The following is a 22,639-nucleotide window of genomic DNA, read 5'->3' as shown; positions in this document are numbered from 1 at the left end:
TTTATTGAGTCTTCATCAAGAGGAAATCGGTGCTTAAAATCTGGAGGCGTTGTTAGCCGTTTCTCGGGTAATTCCCATTCATTATTAATCATATCAATTATGCTTTTATGGACGGGAAACCCGGGCTGCTTTTCAGTATGTATACCAAACAGCTCGTCTTGTATAGACTGAGGCACTGATTCCTCTTTTAGCCCCATTGTGTTCCTCACAGCCGATACCAAATCCTCAATACATTCTGAGGAAAAAAGGTATTTCCTGATCTCCGCAGATTTATGGGGTAACGTGTCTTCCCACTTGACAGAGGAGGACGTATAGGACTCCTCAGACTCTGACTCAGAGTACTCCTGGATTTTCCTCTTTTTGGGGAGAGATGGACCAGGTGAGGATGGTGGCGGAGGTGGAGGTGGGGCGAGTGTAGCCAAGGAGGTTTGAACCTCCTGCCTAACCAAGGAGCGGATTTCATCAATCAAAGAAGGGTGTTCCGCTCTGACGATTTTATCCGTACAAGGTTGGCATAACTTTTTCTCCCAATCTGGTGGCATTTTCGCATTACAGGTAGCACATCTACGCTTGGTAATGTTTTTTAGGGCCTGGCTTGACTCCTAGGGCCTGAGGAGCGCTGGGCTCTGCAGCTGCAGGGCAAGACGAGTCCATGCTTACAGCAGGCTTACCTGAGACGTCTTCGCAGCTTATATAGAAAATAAGTCTGCAACCAGCGTGTGCAATTAGCCGCCCCTCCCCCTCCGCAGTCCCAGGCAGGCGTGCGAGGATGCAGCGTGCCTCGCACGCCGTTCGGTAATCCATTGCTCTGGACTTGTGTCGCTCCTGTGCAGGAGCGCCGACCCGGAAGTGGAGCGCCACTGACTTCCGGGTCGCCGAACAGCGCGCGCTGGAGGGGGAGACGCCGGAGAGCTCAGGGAGGCCTCCGGGTGGGCTCACCGGCCAGCTTTGTCCCCGCGAGAGGACGCAGGAGGACCGGGAACGCGGTCCCAGAATCCGGAGGAGACGGGAGACACAAAGCAGGAGGAAGCCGCGGAGGACCCGACCATAAGTGCCCGGCGAAAGATCTGATTCAGGTACTCTGCTAGAGCCGCCGCAGCAGCGCACCAGGAACCTCTCCATGCCCCATGGGGGACAGGAAAGACACTGGTTAATGGGAGGTGGGAGGGGTTTTTAACCTCTTGTGCTTCCTGTCCCCCATTAGGGAATGGAGACAACCTCCTGGTGGCTGTCGTGGAAGGCTACTAGAGAAATACTGCAAAACGCTGAAAGAAGTGACATGCTGCAATTTTTAACAACACAACTGTTTTCCAATTTGGTCAGGAAAAACAAAATGTGTGCCTGAGATGTTTGAAATCTCATAGCTTTTGCTGGTACTGTAAAAAGCAGCTTAAAATGGACATAAAATAATGCAGTAAAAACGCAATGTGTGAACATAGCCTTATTCTACTTAGGATGTGAATACCTTAAAATGAAGGTTGAGAGTCTACTTTAACCCCTTAAGCTCCTAGGGTGGTTTGCATGTTAATGACCGGGCCAATTTTTACAATTCTGACCACTGTCCCTTTATGAGGTTATAACTCTGGAACGCTTCAACGGATCTTGGCGATTCTGACATTGTTTTCTCATGACATATTGTACTTCGTGATAGTGGTAAAATTTCTTCGATATAACTTGCGTTTGTGAAAAAAACGGTAATTTGGTGAAAATTTAGAAAATTTTGCAATTTTCCAACTTTGAATTTTTATACCCTTAAATCACAAAGATATGTCATGTAAAAAAATTAATAAGTAACATTTCCCACATGTCTACTTTACACCAGCACAATTTTGGAACCAAAATTTTTTTTTTCGTTAGGGAGTTATATGGGTTAAAAGTTGACCAGCAATTTCTCATTTTTACAACACCAATAATTTTTAGGGACCACATCACATTTGAAGTCATTTTGAGGGGTCTATATGATAGAAAATAACCAAGTGTGACACCATTCTAAAAACTGCACCCCTCAAGGTGCTGAAAACCACATTCAAGAAGTTTATTAACCCTTCAGGTGTTTTACAGGAACTTTTGGAATGTTTAAAAAAAATCAACATTTAACTTTTTTTCTCAAAAAATTTACTTCAGCTCCAATTTGTTTTATTTTCCCAAGGATAAGAGAAGAAATTGGACCCCAAAAGTTGTTGTGATATTTGTTCTGAGTACGCCGATACCCCACTTGTGGGGGTAAACCACTGTTTGGGCGCGTCGCAGAGCTCGGAAGGGAAAGAGCACCGTTTGACTTTTCAATGCAAAATTGACTGGAATTGAGATGGGATGCCATGTTGCATTTGGATAGCCCCAGATGTGCCTAAACATTGAAATCCCCCACAAATGACACCATTTTGGAAAATAGACCCCCTAAGGAACTTATCTAGATGTGTGGTGAGCACTTTAACCCACCAAGTGCTTCACAGAAGTTTATAATGCAGAGCCGTAAAAATAAAAAATCATATTTTTTCACAAATATGATCTTTTCGCCCCCAATTTTTTATTTTCCCAAGGCTAAGAGAAGAAATTGGACCGCAAAAGTTGTTGTGCCATTTATTCTGAGTACGCCGATACCCCACATGTGGGGGTAAACCACTGTTTGGGCGCATGGCAGAGCTCGGAAGGGAAGGAGTGCCATTTGACATTTCAATGCAAAATTGACTGGAATTGAGATGGGACACGTTTCGAGAGCCCCTGAAGGCCTAAACATTGAAACCCCCCCACAAGTGACACCATTTTGGAAAGTAGACCCCATAAGAAACTTATCTAGCTATGTTTTGACAGATTTGAACCCCCAAGTGTTTCACTACAGTTTATAATGCAGAGCCGTGAAAATAAAAATTATTTTTTTTCACAAAAATTATTTTTTAGCCCCCAGTTTTGTATTTTTCAAAGGGTAACAGGAGACATTGGACCCCAAAAGTTGTTGTCCAATTTGTCCTAAGTACGCTGATACCCCATATGTGGGGAAGGACCACCGTTTGGGCGCATGGCAGAGCTCGGAAGGGAAGGAGCGCCATTTGGAATGCAGACTTAGATGGATTGGTCTGCAGGCGTCACGTTGCATTTGCAGGGCCCCTGATGCACCTAAACAGTAGAAACCCCCCAGAAGTGATACCATTTTGGAAACTAGACCCCCTAAGGAACTGATCTAGATGTGTTTTGACAGCTTTGAACCCCCAAGTGTTTCACTACAGTTTATAACGCAGAGTTGTGAAAATAAAAATTAATTTTTTTCCCACAAATGTTTTTTTAGACCCTAAAATTTTTATTTTCCCAAGGGTAACGAGAAATTGGACCCCAATAGTTGTTGTCCAATTTGTCCTGAGTATGCTGATACCCCATATGTTGGGGTAAACCCCTGTTTGGGCGCACGGGAGAGCTCAGAAGGGAAGGACCACTGTTTTACTTTTTAAACGCAGAATTGGCTGGAATTGAGATCGGACGCCTAGTCGCGTTTGGAGAGCCCTGATGTGCCTAAACAGTGGAAACCCCCAATTCTAACTGAAACTCTAACCCCAACACACCCCTAACCCTAATCCCAACCATAACCCTAACCACACCCCTAACCCTGACACATTCCTAACCCTAATCCCAAACGTAAATGTAACCCCAACCCTAACTTTAGCCCCAACCCTAACTTTGGCGCCAACCCTAACCCCCAACTCTAGCCCCAACCCTAACCCCAACCCTAGCCCTAACCACACCCCTAACCCTAATCCCAACCGTAAATGTAACCCTAACCCTAACTTTAGCCCCAACCCTAACTTTAGCCCCAACCCTAACTTTAGCCCCAACCCTAGCCCTAACGCTAACGGGAAAATGGAAATAAATACATTTCCCTAACTAAGGGGGTGATGAAGGGGGGTTTGATTTACTTTTGTAGCGGGTTTTCTAGCGGATTTTTATGATTGGCAGCCGTTACAAACTAAAAGACGCTTTTTATTGCAAAAAATATTTTTTGCGTTACCACATTTTGAGACCTATAATTTTTCCATATTTTGGTCCAGAGTCATGTGAGGTCTTGTTTTTTGCGGCACGAGTTGACGTTTTTATTGGTAACATTTTTGGGCACGTGACATTTTTTGATCGCTTTTTATTCTGATTTTTGTGAGGCAGAATGACCAAAAATCAGCTATTCATGAAATTTTTTTTTGGGGGGGGGGGGGCATTTATACCGTTCCGCGTTTGGTAAAAGCAGTTTTATTCTTTGGGTCAGTACGTTTACAGCAATAACTCATTTATATCATTTTTTATGTTTTGGCACTTTTTATACGATAAAAACGTTTATAGAAAAAATAATTATTTTTGCATCGCTTTACTCTGAGGACTATAACCTTTTTATTTTTTCGCTGATGATGCTGTATGGTGGCTCGTTTTTTGCGGGACAAGATGACGTTTTCAGTGGTACCATTGTTATTTATATCCATATATATATTTGATCGCGTGTTATTCCACTTTTTGTTCAGCGGTATGATAAAGCGTTGTTTTTTGCCTTTTTTTACAGTGTTTACTGAAGGGGTTAACTAGTGGGACAGTTTTATAGGTCGGGTCGTTGCGGACGCGGCGATACTAAATGTGTGTACTTTTAATGTTTTGTTTTTTATTTAGATAAAGAAATGTATTTATGGGAACAATATTTTTTTTTTCTTCAGGATTTTTTTTTTAGTTTTATTTTTTACACATCTAAAAAAAAATTTTTTTAACTTTTTTACTTTGTCCCAGGGGGGACATCACTGTATAGTGACAGATCGCTGATCTGACACTTTGCAGAGCACTGTGTCAGATCAGCGATCTAGCGTGCCCTGCTGCTTGGTTACTAGAGCCTGCTCTGGACCCGGAAGTACTCCCTGCAGGACCCGGAAGTAGCCCCGTGGCCATTTTGGATCCAAGGCCTGCAGGGAGGAGACGCTTGGTACAAGGTGAGCATATCGCCTTGTAATGATCGTTTCAGGGAAGACCGCAGGGAGCCCCATCCCTGCGCGATGCTTCCCTATGCCCCCGAAACACTGCGATCATGTTTGATCGCGGTGTGCCAGGGGTAAATGTGCCGGGAGCGGTCCGTGACCGCTCCTGGCACATAGTGCCTGATGTCAGCTGACACCCATCCGCGATCGGCAGCGCTCCCCCCGTGAGCGCGGCAGATCGCGTATGACGTACTATCCCATCACTGGGAATTAAGTCCCAGGTCACCTTGATGGGATAGTACGTCATATGGGATTAAGCCCATATTGATTACTAGATGGTGGCCCGATTCTAACGCATCGGATATTCTAGAATACGTATTTATGTATGTATGTATATAGCAGCCACATAGTATATAGCACAGGCCACGTAGTATATAGGAGCCATGTAGTATATAGCAGACAAATACTACGTGGCCTGTGCTATATACTATGTGGCTGCTATATACATACATATTGTAGAACACCCGATGCGTTAATACAGGCCACGCAATATATATCAGTGGCCACGCAGTATATAACACAGTCACGTACTATATAACACAGCCCACACAGTATATAGCAGCCACGCAGTATATAACACAGGTGACGTAGTATATAACACTGGCCACGCAGTATATAACACTGGCCACGTAATATATAGCACAGCCCACGCAGAATATACTAGCCACGTAGTATATAACACTGCCCACGCAGTATATAGCAGCCATGTAGTATATAACACTGCCCACGCAGTATGTAACAGTGGCCACGTAATATATAGCACAGCCCACGCAGTACATAACACCGCCCACATAGTATATAACACTGCCTATGTAGTACATAGCAGCCACGCAGTATCTAACACAGCCCACGTAGTATATAGCAGTGTGGGCACCATATCCCTGTTAAAAGAATAATTAAAATAAAAAATAGTTATATACTCATCCCTGGGATCCAGCGAAGCTCCGGCGATACGCGCGCGGCTGCTGCTATCTTCCGTTCCCCGATGCATTGTGAAATTACCCAGATGAATTAGCAGTCTCACGAGAACGGAACGGGAACGGAAGATAGCGGCAGGCGCGAGCGCATTGTCGGACGACGTAGGGTGAGAATAGCAGTTTTTTTTTTTTTTATTATTTTTAACACATTAGATCTTTTTACTATTGATGCCACATAGGCAGCATCAATAGTAAAAAGTTGGGGACACACAGGGTTAATAGCAGTGGTTACGAAGTGTGTTACCTGCGGCATAACGCGGTCCGTTACCGCCGACATTAACCCTGTGTGAGCGGTGACTGGAGGGGAGTATGCGGGCGCCGGGCACTGACTGCAGGGAGTAAGGAGCGGCCATTTTCTTCCGGACTGTGCCCGTCGCTGATTGGTCGCGGCAAAACAGCCACGACTAATCAGCGACTTGGATTTCCATGACAGACAGAGGCCGCGACCAATGAATATCCGCTACAGAAAGAAAGACAGACAGAAAGACAGGAAGACGGAAGTGACCCTTAGACAATTATATAGTAGATATAACTGCATCTTGAATATGTTTTGGTAAACTGCTAAAATGCCAAAAATTGTGTCACTGTCCAAATATTTCTGGACCAAAGCTTGTGAGTAAATCTTTGTCATAAGATAAGGGTGCTAAGCCCTGGAGGGATTCATCTTCCCAATGTAAATAGCAAAAAATAGGGCCCACGCACCTTTAGTGTTAAAATTAAAGGGAACCTGTCACCCCCAAAATCGAAGGTGTGCTAAGCCCACCAGCATTAGGGGCTTATCTACAGCATTCTGGAATGCTGTAGATAAGCCCCTGATGTATCCTAAAAGATGAGAAAAAGAGGTTAGATTATACTCACCCAGGGGCGGTCCTGTTCCTGGTCCTGTCCAATGGGTGTCACGGTCCGGTCCGGTCCCTCCTATCTTCATCAGATGACGTCCTCTTCTTGTCATCATGCTGCGGCTCCAGTGCAGGCGTACTTTGTCTGCCCTGTTGAGGGCAGAGCAAAGTACTGTAGTGCGCCGGCCCTCTCTGACCTTTTCTCTGCGCCTGCACACTGCAGTACTTTGCTCTGCCCTGAACAGGGCAGACAAAGTATGCCTGTGCCGAAGCCGCAGCGTGAAGACAAGAGGACGTCATCGTATGAAAATGGGAGGCCCCGGACCGCGAAGCCCATCGGATCGAACTCCCCGCCCAGGTGAGTATAATCTAACCTCTTTTTCTCATCTTTTAGGATACATTGGGGGCTTATCTACAGCATTCCAGAATGCTGTAGATAAGCCCCTGTGTTATGACCTGGTGGTAAGGACAATAATGGACCTGGTGGTTAAGAGCACACGGAATGACCTGATAGTTACAAATAATATAGGACGAGCTCTGAGACGTGGGAACTCTGCTGACCGCAATCCCTAATCCTATTACACACTAGAAATAGCCGTGGATTGCTCCTAAAGCTCCCTATGCAACTCGACACAGCCTAAGGAACTAGCTAGCCCTGAAGATAGAAAAATAAGCCTACCTTGCCTCAGAGAAATTCCCCAAAGGAAAAGGCAGCCCCCCACATATAAGGACTGTGAGTAAAGATGAAAATACAAACACAGAGATGAAATAGATTTAGCAAAGTGAGACCCGACTTACTGAACAGACTGAGGATAGGAAAGGTAACTTTGCAGTCAGCACAAAAAACTACAAAAAGACCACGCAGAGGGCGCAAAAGACCCTCCGCACCGACTCACGGTGCGGAGGCGCTCCCTCTGCGTCCCAGAGCTTCCAGCAAGCAAGACAAAAATTAAAATAGCAAGCTGGACAGAAAAAAAGCAAACTAAGGAAAAACAAGCAGGAACTTAGCTTCTGCTGGGAAGACAGGTCACAAGAACGATCCAGGAGATAACTAGACCAATACTGGAACACTGACAGGTGGCATGGAGCAATGATCTAAGTGGAGTTAAATAGAGCAGCCAGCTAACGAATTAACCTCGTCACCTGTGGAAGGAAACTCAGAAGCCGCAGCCCCATGGACAGAACCAGCCGAAGTACCATTCATGACCACAGGAGGGAGCTTGACAACAGAATTCACAACACCCCTGATGTTGGTGGGCTTAGCTCACCTTCGATTTTGGGGGTGACAGGTTCCCTTTAATGTACAGTTGCACAAATATTAAAGGTCGTCGATATACAAACATATTCATACATTTTGCATCTGTACACTTTAACAAATAAATTAACTCCACTATTGCTTTAAAATTGTAATGTACTTCAGCTAATATTTTTGATCAAAAACTGCAAAAGCAACTCAATGTCTCGCCAGTTCGTGCATCAAGTCAGGGCTATCCTTAACTTGGAAAGTGAATGGAAACCAGGTCTAGCTTGCAATTTCCTTTCATTCACCCAGTCCAGATGAGACCTGGTTTGGCACATGGAAAGGTTTTATTTTATTTAGTTATTATTAATGCTTTGCTTGTATAGCATTATAAAGGTAGGAAATTAATTAGCGGTAGGGAGTATCCATACAAAAGATACACCTTGTAGTTGGTGGATGGCTTATGGAATTCATGTATTCATTAATCACAGTGTTGTGGTTGCACGGTTTACGTTTGTACTAGCTATCGCATCGGGAGGGCGGCAATGTCACAATGGGGGCAGGCTTTGCAGGATTGAGAATCTCTTACCCCATGTGCTCACCCACCTATCCACTCTCTATCCTCTTGTGCTGACTTCTCCCATCTGTGCTCTCTTCTTTGACCTGTCTACCTTATGTGCTATCCCCCTTGTCTGCTGTCTTTCTCCTTCCTGTGCTGTGTTCTCCTCTCATGTGCTGTCCTGTTTAAGCTGTCAGCCGAGTATCCCTGCCATTTCACCAGATACTGAAGACGTCTCCTATGAATTCGTGAATCCAAGATTTTCTCCACGATGAATTCCTCTTGCCCGTCAATAAGGACTGGATCAGGAGGAGCAGAGGTGCGTCCGGGAAAAGAATTAGGCACTGCTGATTTAAGCAGGGAAACATGGAAAACAGGATGAATTCTTAGAGAGTTAGGCAACTTGAGTCGACAGGCTACAGGACTCACAATACCGCTGATCTTAAAACATATTTTTGCCCCAACTTGGAAGTCGGAATTCTGAGTTTCAAATTTTTTGTTCAGAGCCAGACCATGTCTCCTACCTTGAATGTTGGTTCTGGCTTACGGAATCTGTCTGCTGCTTTTTTGAATCGTTCCTGTGCTGAAACTAAGGTATTCTTTAGAACGTCCAAATTTTGATGTAAAGATGCAATGCGGTCAGCAACCGCAGGCACAGACATATCTATGGGGAGTCGAGGGAGAATACTGGGATGATATCCCTTGTTAGCAAAGAACGGAGATAATTTGGTGGAAGAATTTTGAGAGTTGTTATACGTGAACTCGGCCAACGGCAGTAGACTCACCCAATAGTCTTGAAGATGACACACGTAGCAACGCAGATACTGCTCCAAGGTTTGGTTGGTTCGCTCTGTTTGCCCGTTAGACAGTGGATGAAAGGCAAATGATAACTTTACTTTGATGTCTAGAGCAGCACAGAAGCTTTGCCAGAACCGTGAGGTGAATTGAACCCCACGATCAGATATTACTTCATCCGGAGCTCCGTGTAAACGAAAAACATTTTTCACAAGATCCGCTGTTTGCTTAGCTGTTGGGACACCAGCACAGGGAATAAAATGGGCAACATTAGTCAGCCGGTCAACTACTACAAGAATCATGGTTTTTCCCTGTGACAAAGGCAACTCCACAATAAAATCCATTGAAATAGAGCCCCAGGGGCGAGATGGAACAGACAGAGGTTGCAACAGTCCAGTAGGTGAAGAACGAGGAACTTTTGACCTGGCACATACCTCACATGATGAGACGTACCGAAGAACATCTTTCCGAAAAGTCGGCAACCAGAAAAAACGAGACAGAATTTCCTGAGTCTTCTCAACTCCCCTATGACCGGCAAACTTAGAGTCAAGCATTAATTTCAACACACTCAGTTTTATTGTTTCTGGGATATACAAACGCTGTCCTTGAAACCAAAGTCCATTCTTAAAAGTCAGATTTACCTGAGTGGGTGGTTGACTCAAAAGTGAATCCGTGGCATAAGCTTCCTTAATCTCAGTTAGAAGATCTTGATTATGCAAGACGTTTACAAAGTTTTTCTCAGACAGAATGGTACTTGAAGACGAAGCTGAAGTTGCTTCATCTGAATGAATCCTGGATAGTGCATCAGCCTTCTTATTACGCGAACCCGGCCTATAGGAAATTACAAAATCAAATTGATTAAGAAAAAGATTCCTGTCTAGGTTTCAGACATCTTGCCGACCTCATGAATTCGAGATTCCGATGATCCGTGAGTATAACAATCTGTTGGGATGCTCCTTGTAGCAGATGTCTCCATTCCTTAAATGCGGTTATGATGGCCAACAGTTCCTTATTGCCAACATCGTAAGTCCTTTCTGCGGGTGATAATTGTTGCGAGAGAAAGGCACTTGGATGCAAGAGATCTTTCTCACCTGTTCTTTGCGAGAGTATGGCCCCTACAGCACAGTCCGAGGCATCCACTTCCACTATGAAGGCCTTGTCTGGGTCAGGATGGACAAGAATGGGAGCGGTCGTAAATTTAGATTTTAACGTAGAAAATGCTGTTTGAGCTTGGGGAGACAAGACAAATTGCGTCTTCTTCTGGGTTAACGGAGTTATGGGTGCAACAATCGCTGAAAAATTTTTAATAAAGAGTCTTTAAAAATTAGCGAAACCGATGAATCGCTGTACTTCCTTCACCGACTTGGGAGTTGGCCACTCCTGAATGGCTTGTGTTTTACTTGCATCCATACTGAGACCCTGGGGAGAAATAACATATCCCAAGAATTGAATTTCTGTTTTGTGAAACTCACATTTCTCCAGTTTGATGTATAAATGATTCTGTTGTAGACGCTCCAAAACCATTTTCACGTGTCGCTGATGATCCTCGATATTGCTGGAAAAAATCAAAATGTCATCCAAATGAATCACAACAAAAATATCGAGAATATCTCTGAAAAAATCATTCGCCAAATGCTGGAATGTAGCTGGTGCATTACGAAGGCCGAAAGACATAACGAGATACTCGAAATGTCCATAACGTGAGCGAAAAGCCGTTTTCCACTCATCACCAGGACGAATCCGTACTAGATTGCACGCTCCACGAAGATCCAATTTTGTGAAAATTTTGGCAGGTCGCACTCTCTCAAGTTATTCGGGAATTAGTGGAAGTGGATAAGAGTTCCTGATTGTGATTTTGTTGAGCTCCCAGTAATCAATGCATGGTCTGAGTGAGCCATCTTTCTTTTTGACAAAGAAGATTGGAGCACCTGCTGGGGAGGAAGATGGTCGTATAAACCCCTTAGCTAGGTTTTCATCGATGTACTCCTTGAGAGCTTTTAATTCTGGCCCAGACAATTGAGAAATACTCCTGAAAGGAATTGCAGCACCAGGCAATAATTCCACGGGACAGTCATATGGTCGATGTGGCGGTAATTTATCCGCATTTTTTTTGTCACAGACATCACTAAAATCCCGATACTCTACCGGCAATGTCGAGTCGACAGTGACTGCTGTCTTCACTGGAGCCAGCTCTCCGGATAACGCTGATTCATTTGTAAACTGTAATTCCTTTGTTGTCCAATTGATCGTCGGATTTCGCAGCCGCAACCAGGGCAAACCTAAAATAATAGGAAAATTGGGAGAAGAAATCAACAAAAAGGACATATTTTCAGAATAAGCCGCACCCATACGGATCTTTAATGGGACTGTTTCGAGTTTCACAGGCCCAGATATTAGTGGAGACCCGTCCACGGTTTCCATAAACACCGGCGAATCTCTTTTTCGTGAGCGTATGCCATGATTTTCAGCAAAAGAGATGTCCATAAGATTGCTGCAAGATCCAGAGTCTATCATGGCGGAGCAGGTGATCCAGCAGGAACACACCCAGATTTTGATGGAAAAGCAACAGAGCGAATCCCTCCTCGCCGTGGCAGAACTTACGGAAAGTAAAGCTATGTCCACCGGTGAAGATGTTACCGATGTATCATCTGGAAAATCAAAGTTTTCAGCAGATATTTCCTGTCTGTGCATTAGAGAACACACTGAAGATACATCCGAAAAGTCAAGTCCAGTTACCGCAGATTTTTCCCGGGGCACTCTGAAAATGGTAGTTACTTACCGATAACGGTATTTCTCTGATCCCATGATGGCACCACGGAGAGAGGGGTCCGCCCCCAGGCACAGGAAACCTACAGGTGAAAAAGGGCGTACCTCTCTCCCACATCAGTTGGATTACAGAGCCTTATACAGAACTTCAGCTGCAACTCAATATTTGCACAAATTAAACTTAACCAATTTGACTTAACAGAGGCACCGTGACTAAAATTAATTACTATTACATTACAAAGTGCACACCTGTGTGTGAAAAGGGAGGGAATATACGGGTGCCATCATGGGATCAGAGAAATACCGTTATCGGTAAGTAACTACCATTTTCTCTATCCCCATGATGGCACCACGGAGAGATTTGCATAGATAGAACTCTTAGGGAGGGACCACCGCCTCTAGAACCCCTCGCCCAAAGGTAGGATCAGAGGAGGTCAAGTCTAAACGGTAATGTTTGAAAAATGTAGACTGGGAAGACCAAGTGGCCGCTCTACATATCTGTTGTATTGAAGCGCCAGCTCTCTCCGCCCAGGATGATGCCACTGCTCTGGTCGAATGAGCCTTTATATTCTCCGGGATGGCTGTCCCGCAGGATGAGTAGGATAGGGCGATGGCGTCTCTTATCCATCTCGCTAACGTGGCTTTCGATGCTTTTTGTCCCTTTCGTGGACCCAGGAAGCAGACAAACAGAGCCCTATCCTTCCTGCACTCCCTAGTGGCTGATAGATATTGGACCAGACATCTTTTTACGTCTAGGGTATGCAGTGTTTTTTCCCCCTCATTTTTAGGGTTGGGACAAAAGGAGGGCAAAGAAATCTCTTGCGTTCTGTGAAATTGTGACGCTATTTTAGGGAGGTAAGCCGGGTCAGTTTTTAGAATGACTCTGTCCTCGAGTATCTGAGTAAAGGGTGGGCATGCAGATAACGCTTGTATATCGCTGACACGACGAGCCGAGGTTAGGGCCACTAGGAGTGTGGTTTTTAGAGATAAGATCTTTAAGGGAACTTCTGCCAGGGGCTCAAAGGGAGGTTTGGTTAGAGCATTTAATACAAAGTTTAGATCCCATGGAGGAGAATTGTGGAGGGGAATAGGCCTGGACCTACTTGAGGCTTTAATAAATCGCATGACCCACCGATTTCTGGCTAAATCATAATTATACAGTGCTCCCAAGGCTGCTACCTGAACCTTTAGAATACTTGTAGCCAAACCCCTTTCCAAACCTTTCTGTAGGAACTCAAGGATTTTCTCTATTGGGATCTCCCCGGACGGGTCTGCGCCCGATACCGACATACATTTTTTCCACACTTTCCCATATATTTTAGTGGTTACGAGTTTTCTACTCTGTAATAGAGTGGACACTAGATTGGGTGAGAACCCTTTATCACTTAGAAGCCTCCTTTCAAAAGCCAGGCTGTCATGTGTAGATTCTTTACATTGGGGTGAAATACTGGACCCTGGGGTAGAAGTTTCGGAGTGTCTGGTAGAACCCATGGACTTGATATGGACATTTTTCTTAGCCAAGAAAACCATATTCTGCGGGGCCAGAATGGCGCTATTACTATCACTGTTGCTTCCTCCTCCCGAATTTTCCTCAACACTTAGGGGATGAGCGATATCGGAGGGAACGCGTAGGTGAGGTGATAGTTCCAAGGAATTGTTAGGGCGTCTAGAGCTACTGGGCTCCCCAGGGGATCGATTGAGCTGAATGTTTTTACGTTGTGGTTTTGGCTGTTCGAGAATAGGTCTATTTCTGGCAGACCCCAGAGATTCACGATTTGGTTGAAGACCGACTGGTTTAGTTTCCACTCCCCCTGCTTTAAGCATGTTCTGCTCAGGAAGTCTGCAGTTTGGTTTTCTGAGCCCTTTAAGTGGAGAGCTGTCAAGGACTTTAGACTGTGTTCCGCTATGTGGAAGATGGATTGGGTTACCTCCATCAATGCTCGACACCTGGTGCCCCCTTGGTGGTTTAGATATGCAACCACTACTTGGTTGTCCGAAAAGATTTTTACGTGATGGGAGTGAAGGAGATGTAGAAAGTGCGTTAGGGCCAGTTTTACCGCTAACAGTTCTTTCATGTTTGAAGAAGCTAGCTTTTGACTTTTGCTCCAATTCCCCTGCGCCACTTGATCGTCTATATGTGCTCCCCACCCCCAGGGGCTTGCATCCGTCGTTAGGATTTTCTCCGTCGGTAGTGCCCAAGGAACCCCCTTGGTTAAATTCCCTGGGTCTGCCCACCATACTAGGGAGTGAATCGTGTTTGATGAGATACTTAATTGCCCGTCTAAATTTCCGTGCAGAGATATGCCTGAATCTAAAGTCTCCCGTTGTAGGTCCCGGGAATGACATTGTGCCCACTGCACAGCCGGGATACAGGCAGTCAGAGCCCAACAGGGACATTGCTTTCCTCAGAGTAGTGACTGGGGATACCGTCAACTGTAACACTGCCTGTGTCATTTTTTGAATCTTCCCCTGAGGAAGGTAACACTTCTGCGTGATCGAGTCTAGGACTATCCCTAAGTACTCCTGTACCTGGGATGGCACTATTTTGGATTTGGGTATGTTTAGCAGCCACCCTAGACTCGACAGTGAAGCCATGACCAGATCCAACTGTTGTTTGCAATGTTGGAATGAGGTCCCTACCACGAGGAGGTCGTCCAGATAGGGAACTATTAGGACATTCTGTTCCCGTATGTGGGCCATCACTTCTGACATTATTTTCGTGAATACCCGAGGAGCGATGGATATCCCGAAGGGGAGAGCCCGGAATTGGTAGTGTTTTACTTCCCCCTGGATATTCACTGCCAGTCTGAGATATTTTTGATGATCTCTGTGGATGGGCACATGGTAATATGCGTCTCGTAAGTCTAGAACAGTCATGAAGCACAAGGGAAAGAGTATTTTCACGCAAGATTTTATTGTCTCCATTTTGAAATGTTGAATCTGTAGGAAACTGTTTAATTTTTTGAGATTTATGACCGCTCTGTACGATCCGTCCGGTTTCCTGCGGAGGAAGAGGGGAGAATAGAAGCCCATGCCTCTTTCCCGGTATGGAACTTCTTGCAATACTCCTTTCTGGATTAAGTTCAGAATTTCCTCCTGGAGAGCTGACTGTTCGTGTGACTGTTTCTGAGGCGTTATCATGAAGGAGTTGCCGGGAGGGATACAAAATTGGAGTCTGAGACCTTCTCGTATTATACCTAAAATCCAGGGACTGTTTGAAATTTTTTCCCAGGCTGGAAGAAACTCAGCTAGTCTCCCTCCGACCCGGGGAGTACCTTCATTGTGATTTTTTATTATCCGGAGGGGGGGTTTGTTGAACAAGAAGCCTGTTTTTATTCCTTCTGTCTTCCCATCCATCTTTATTCCCTTTTGGGGGTCTTCTCCGCATGAATTTTCTGTTCCGAAAGGAACGCCTATAAGACTGGTTGGGAAACCCGGGAAAAGATTTCTTCGTATCCCCCGCTTTGTCAAGGATGTCGTCCAATGTTGACCCAAACAGAAATTCACCTTCGCAAGGTATTGAGCATAATTTGGTCTTCGTTTGCAAGTCCCCCGGCCAGCACTTTAGCCACAGGGCACGTCTTGCGGCGTTTGAGAAGGAGGCCGACCTGGCTGCTAATCTCGCCGAATCCACCGATGTGTCGGCCAAGAAGGCTGCCGCCATCATGGACACTGACTTTTGGATTGTCTCTCTTGATACTTTCCGCTTTAATTGGGAATCCAAGTGCTCGAGCCATACCATTAAGGCGCGGGCCGTACAAGTGGCTGCGATGGCTGGTTTTAGACCACCTCCTGCTGCTTCCAAGGAGTTTTTTAAGAAAGTGTCAGCTTTTTTGTCCATCGGGTCCTTTAGGGTACCCATGTCCTCGAAGGGAAGGGCGAATTTTTTAGAGGCCTTTGCTATGGCCACATCCAATTTTGGTGCTTTGCTCCAGGATGAGCAAGCTGGGTCATCAAACGGGCATTTTCTCTTAGGAGTCAAGAGAACTTTTTTGTCTGTTTTTTTCCATTCTTTTTTGATCAAAGAGTGAATTTTTTCATTTATCGGGAATACTCTTCTTTTCTTTTGTTCCAATCCACTGAACATTATATCCTGTGCCGTTCTCTTAGGACGTTCATCTACCAGGCCCATGGTCGTTCTGATGGCCTTTCTCAGTGCGTCTGTCTCTTCGATAGGGAAACAACTGCGTCCCTCCTCTGAGGATAGCGAAGAGGTCTCGGATGCTGAAGAATCACTAGAATCAGGTGTTTCGCTCTCTGACTCGTCTATACTAGATTCGGGAGACTTGTGGCTTGATCTGCGCTTTTTCTTTGAAGTTTTAATGCCTTTGAGGGCATTTTCCACCTGACTTTTTATTAATGATTTTAGGTCTGAGGCGAACGTCGGAGATTCCTCCTGAATGGTTTTCTCTATGCAAGGGCCGCATAGCTTTTTCTCCCAGGAGGAAGGTAGTTCTTCTAAACATATAGCACACACTTTGTGCTTTAATTTGCCTGTACATTTTCTTCCCTAGGAGAAAGAGTAACCACGTATTACATTAGTACTTTCACGTAGATCACTCACCCCTTGTGAATAAGAGATACCATCTCTGGCCTGGGGACTATATCCACTGGATTCGTTACTGGTGGCGTAGTTTTTTCAGAGACCCGGCTGCGTTGTGACCCTGAGCGTCCACTGCTGCTGCGCTGCTGAGAGGAAGCGTTTCCCTTGCGCTGATGCTGTGAGCGCTGGTGCCGCTGTACCTGCACTTGCTCAGGAGACAATTGTACACACTCCTGTGCATCTTGCTGCTCTTTGTCACTCATAGTGGCCTCCACACTGCGTTATAGCGAAGAGGAGGTTTAATCCACATATCCCCCTTGGAAATACTCCTTTTTAAATTTGCCGCCGTCGGAAGTGGCGATCTGCGCATGCGCGCGCACTACTTCCGGTCCAGAGCACGGGCGCCCCATAGGGAAGATATAATCGGGGACGCCCGCGCGCGCGCTCTAGCGTTCCGCCTGCCTGTCCTGCCACACCGTACTTCCGGTTTAGGCGGCCGGCATTTCCAGCGGTGCCATGTGCGCTTTAGTGCGCTCCTGCGTCTGGCCCTCATGGAAGCATAGCCGCCGCTACCTCCATGTACCGTTTAGCGGTACAGAGGCTGTATCAGTGACCGCCGTCACCTGCCTCCTTCCTCCCCCTTTTTTTTTTCCCCCCCTGGGGAAGGCAGGCTCGATCCTCTTCACTGCCTCCCCCCACCACACTCACCCATAGGGCCCGCCGACCCCAGCGGTGGTGCTTCAGGGCCGGAGAAAAGGGGGGAGAAAACCTGCTGGATCCAGCCGTGACAGGGCGCCCCCTGTCAGGAACCGACCGGACCAGCTCCCTGGAATCCCACGACGAATCCTTCAGGTACGTGCTGTAGGTTCCCCGTCAGGGACAGGAAACCAACTGATGTGGGAGAGAGGTACGCCCTTTTTCACCTGTAGGTTTCCTGTCCCTGGGGGCGGACCCCTCTCTCCGTGGTGCCATCATGGGGATAGAGAAATATAGTGACCCGATTTACCGCAGTAAAAACATAAATTTTCCTTAAAACGAAACTCTTTACGTGCATCGATGGGCTTCCTCCGTACTGCGTCAACCTGCATAGGTTCCAGCTCTGTCTGAGATGAAGTCTTAGTCAGCGTCTCCTTGGTGGATGGAAAAGGCATAAAGTTATTACGATTAGCATCAGCCCATTTTTCTTGAAGACGTTCGGTAAGACGAATATCAATCCGAATGAAATGATGTATAAACTCACCCAAGTTAGTAGGTGATTCAGCTCGAGCTAGCTCATCTTTGATGGAAGCAGATAAACCTCTCCTGAATACTGCATATTTCGCTGAATCGCACCATGTAGTATCCAGCACCCATTTCCGAAACTCCATTGCGTATTCCACTACAGGACGCTTCCCTTGACGTAGTGTCAGTAATGTGGTTTCAGCTGTGATACTCCGATTAGGGTCATCAAACATTTGACATATTGCTGCAGTTAAGTCTTTCAGGGAATTCAAGCACACATCATTAGTCTCAATCAGAGGATTAGCCCAGGCTAACGCTTTGTTTGTTAGCAACATAATTATGGTCAACACTTTATCCCGATCAGTTGCAAACTGGGCCGCTCGTGCACAGAAATACAGCCGACATCGATTCAAAAACCCCCGAAATTTCTCTCTTTCACCACTAAACCTGAATGGTGGGTGTTTAGGAAAAACCGGACCAGGAGCCGGGATTGGAGCAGGCAACATGGTTGCAGCTGTAGTCTCCACATTTTAAAGTCGAGACGCTAAGGCCTGAATAGACGTATCGGCCACATTCGCATTATGATTAGTTTGTGATTATAAAGTGCCCAGTTTAGTTTTTATAGCCTGCAGCTCCCCATGAAGTCCAAAGACAAATGAGCAAAGTTTTTTCATTCGCACCTCCATAGAATCTGACCCAGAGATCTCCATTTTTTAGGCTTGAGTATTCTGAAATAAACGTAATGCTAATGCAGTGGAGATCAGTATCATGGGTCAGAAAAGAGGCCGAGAGACAACAGGTTAAGAGTTCAACAATATTTATGATGGTATGCAGGTAAACAGCTATGACACAGCAGGTTAGTAGCAGACAGAGCTGAATAGGCAGTAAGCACGTGTACAGACCGAGGAAGTCCAAGTATGTCAGGTCAGAGACCTGGAGACCAGAGCAGGCCTCCTAGCATGGAGCAGTCCAGCAGCAGATATGAGTGCAACACAGATCCAGAGAAACAAGTCTTACGGCGAAGAGACGTAGGTCCGGAAACAGACGAGGTATCCCAAGTAACGAAGAAACCAGCAAGACAGCCATTCTTCCAGCTTGATCACAAGTCAGGAACAAGATACTCAAGCAATGAGTATCTATACAGAGCTCCCTTAAATACACCACAGACAGGAACAAGGAAAATCTGACAGGAAACAAGATGGCCCCTGTGACGCCAGTGACTCCATCTTAGGTAAGGGCAAAACTAACAGAACTGAGAGCAAGCAGCAGACAGAAACAGATGTACAGTCCAAGTCCTTACAAACTGTTGATACTGCGAATACTATCCATGAAATTTTTCCTGAATTACCTTTCTCCTGTCATCAACTTATTGAATTCTTCTGGATACTGGAGTATGGGTAGATGGACTTTCCCCTTCTGACAGCACTGAGTAAACTTTCCTTCAGAAGGCATCTCAGCTCCAAAATTAAAAGATTGACAATTCTGACATAAATGGTTCATGGGACCACAGCTGTGTTCGTGAATTGTGTTTTCATCATGGGTTACATTTTTTGCATGTAGATGAAGTTCATGTCTTTCTTTTTGTATGCGACTTATTTGCCGGCGGATGTTGATTTGTCATAGCTGTTGTAGTTGCACTTCTATCTGGCTTTGTGTTTCAGCTTGTCGCTGTAGACAGTGTGCTTCTGCATAGTGTGACAGTCTTCTTGCTGTGGTCAATGGACACTGTTCCTAAAGTAGCTTGCATTGGGAAAATGCCTTATTAGTTAAACTCATACACTTTGAAGTTGTAGACTTGGCGGTGTGGTGTGCTGGTTCCAAAGGGTCAAATTGTGAACATGTTAATGCTGTTAAGACTGCAGATTTCTGTTTGCGGCACTGTTGTTACCTAATGGCATCCTGTGATAATCTAATGACTTTTGCATCAGGGGACTCATGTGCTTGACGCTTACACTTATATGCATTTTTTTGTCCCAGCGATGCTGTTGCTCTTCAAGAGTCTCATTTGCCCACTGTTGTCTTTGGCGTTGTGCCTTTGCCGCTTTCCTTTCATTGTCAATGCCATACTTTTTAGGAGGAGCAATGTTGGTGTTGGTGGTTGCTTTTTAAGGGTATGTGCACACGTTGCGGTTTTTGTTGCGGATCCGCAGCAGTTTTCCATGCGGTGTACAGTACAATGTTAACCTATGGAAAACAAAAACCGCTGTGCACATGCTGCGGAAAAAAACGCGTGGAAACGCTGCAGTTTATTTTCCACAGCATGTCAATTCTATGTGCGGAATCCGCAGCGGTTTGGCACCTGCTCCATATTAAAAATCCGCAGGTGTTTAAAACCGCAGTGGAAACCGCACAAAAAAACGCCATAAATCCGCAGTACTTTTTGCACTGCGGATTTAATCAAATCCGCTGCGGAAAATTGCGCAACGGAATCCGCAGCATGTGCACCTGGCCTTAAGGGGTATTCCCATGAATGAAAGTTCATTTTAAAAATTGTGTCTGACCGTGTACAAAACATAACGCAGCTCCTGGGCAGGGGAGGAAGCAAAAGATAATACTGACATTACAGCAGGAGATCGCAGAGGATACATTTTGTGAAGTAAAATATTGTTCAAAAACAGTCAGTGAAAAATTTTACCTGACATGAATCCTCTGTGATCCCCTGCTGTAATGTCAGTATTGTCTTTTGCTTCCTCCCCTGCCAAGGAGATGTGGTATGCTCCATACACGGTCAGACACAGACAATTTTTAAAATTAACTTTCGTTCGTGGGAAAACCACTTTAATGTGACCGGCTTCCTGTGCCTGTAGACTTGGCACGCATCTGCCGCCGGGATCAGCCAAATGATTCACCAAATGGTCAGGGAATCATTCGGCTGATCCCGGCAGCGTGTTCGTGACGGTGTTCCGCTGGTGGCACCGTACAGCGTATACAGTGTGTGTGTGTTTGTGTGTGTGGTGCGTACAGTGTGTGTGTGTGTGTGTCTGTGTGTGTGGTGTGACAGTGCTCTGCTGGTGGTATCGCACAAGAGGCTGAGTACGGCATATACAGTGTGTGTGTGGTGCGTACGGCAATACAGTGTGTGTGTTGCATACGGCGTATACTGTGTGTGGTGCGACGGTGTTCTGCTGGTGGTACCGCGCAAGAGGCTGGTACCACCAGCAGTTTCCATATTGAGACACTTTACTTGGGTGTCCCAAAATGGCGGCCAGTGAACTTCTGCTGCTTGGAATTCTGGGATCCGGACACATATGGACGGGACAGGTTGCGAAGACATTACAAGGTAAGCATATATAAAATACTTATGCACCTGGTTCTTGATTTAATACTAAAGATGTGTGGACCCTATTTTATGCTTTATTTTGTAGATGATTATTTTATTTTACTAATTTCAGAACTGAAAAAAAAAGATGATGTTAAGTACTTACCATTCTACAAGAACGCCCTTGAGAACATTCACCATTTTGACAGCCGAATACTGAAGTGGTACTCAATCTTTGCGATACAGCGTCCTTAGTATTGGTGTTCTGGTATTAAGATATGATTGCTAAGGAGTTGGAGTTCTAAAATAAAAAGTAGATCTCATCTTAGGAAAGCATTAACTTGTTTCGGGAATTTACAGCGAACCTGTAAGCAGGATTTTGCTTAGTAAACTTCAGACACTCTCAGGTTGGCGGTTAACTAAATAAATGCATATAGGCATTTTATCCAATGTATCATGCTACAGCACAGACACCGCCGACACCTGCATGATGAATGTATTTTTTTTTTCCAAAAACAATATTCTATCCAGTATGTAAAGTAGGGGGCAGGTCACTGACCTATATGACCTGTCATAAGTAGTGTTGAGCATTCCGATACCGCAAGTATCGGGTATCGGCCGATATTTGCGGTATCGGAATTCCGATACCGAATTCCGATACTTCCCGCGTATCGGATACCGGAATCGGAAGTTCCCAGAATTCAAATAGAACGCAGCAGCCAATGAGGAATGATTGGAAGTGTGGGCACATCCTGTTTAGCATGGTGGGCATGTAAGTACTGGCAAGGCTGTGATTGGCTGCTGAAATGATGTCACTCTGCACTATAAAAAACGCTGCCGCCATTTTGCGCTCACTCTGCTGTGATTTCAGTTAGGGACAGGACGCTGTGTTCTAACTGAGGGCCAGTTGAGCTAGCTAATTGCTTTATTTTCCTTTCCAAAGGCTAATTTTGCAAAACGCTGTGTGTTCTTCACTGTTCACCTTGCTCTTGCCTTGCAGCGCTGTTTTAACAGCGTTCTGCAAGGTCTCTGTGTGTGTGTGTGTGTGTGTGTGTGTGTGCAGCTCACTCTGTAGTCTGTGTGCAGCCATATACCCGGTTGTATTCAGCTCAGGGGGGGTTCACACTGCCTCACAGTTGTCCTTTTTTGCTCATAGTGCAGCCCGCTGCACATTTTTTCTCAAATTTCCTATTAGTGTTTTTCCACCCGTCTCCAGCTAAATTGTGGAAAAACACAACATAGGATAACCTAGAGGGGGGTTTTTGGGCCTTGCAGCGCCGTTTACGGCTGTCTGCACGGTCTCCGTGTGAGCCTAGCTCGCCCTGTAGTCTGTGTGCAGCCATAGCCGGTTGGATTCAGCTCAGGGTTCGTTACTGGCTCATACCTTGAGAAAAATTTTCCTTTTTTTTCAAATAGTGCAGCCTGTTTAAAAATTTTAAAAAAAAT

General features: G+C 45.5%; 1 protein-coding gene across 7 annotated transcripts in view; it reads right to left on the bottom strand.

Moving 5' to 3' along the window:
* SERAC1 (serine active site containing 1) overlaps positions 1-21,495 on the bottom strand; it is a 2,030,253-nt gene extending 2,008,758 nt beyond the window's left edge. For 6 of the 7 annotated variants that reach the window (XM_069769365.1, XM_069769370.1, XM_069769372.1 and 3 more), the window contains exon 1: positions 21,360-21,495. The gene's annotated coding sequence lies outside the window, so the exon portion shown is untranslated. The remainder of the gene's footprint in view (positions 1-21,359) is intronic. The other variant, XM_069769367.1, reaches the window with a different exon arrangement.
* Positions 21,496-22,639: the final 1,144 nt, after the last annotated feature.

Source organism: Ranitomeya imitator, chromosome 5 (assembly GCF_032444005.1).
Source record: "Ranitomeya imitator isolate aRanImi1 chromosome 5, aRanImi1.pri, whole genome shotgun sequence".
NCBI lineage: Eukaryota > Metazoa > Chordata > Amphibia > Anura > Dendrobatidae > Ranitomeya > Ranitomeya imitator.
The sequence above is the reverse complement of the archived record's forward strand: the minus strand, read 5'-3'. Positions and strand labels throughout refer to the sequence as shown.